Source organism: Bison bison, unplaced genomic scaffold (assembly GCF_000754665.1).
Source record: "Bison bison bison isolate TAMUID 2011002044 unplaced genomic scaffold, Bison_UMD1.0 scf7180017864223, whole genome shotgun sequence".
NCBI lineage: Eukaryota > Metazoa > Chordata > Mammalia > Artiodactyla > Bovidae > Bison > Bison bison.
The window spans coordinates 978,412-978,671 of record NW_011494795.1 but is presented as its reverse complement, the minus strand read 5'-3'; positions in this window follow the sequence as shown (position 1 = coordinate 978,671).

The window sequence follows — 260 nt, the reverse complement described above, 5'->3', positions numbered from 1 at the left end:
TCAAACTTCAAACTTTTTATTTATGTATTGGGTATAGCCGATGAACAACGTCGAGGTAGTTTCAGGTGAACGCCAAAGGGCTTCAGCCACACAAGTATACACATGTATCCATTCTCCCCCAAACCTCCCTCCCGTCCAGGCTGCCACGTAAGGTTGAGCAGAGTTCCCTGTGCTATAGAACAGATCCTTGTTAGTTATCCATTTTAAATACAGCAGAGTGTACATGACCTTCCCTAACTCCCTAACTATTCCTTCCCCCA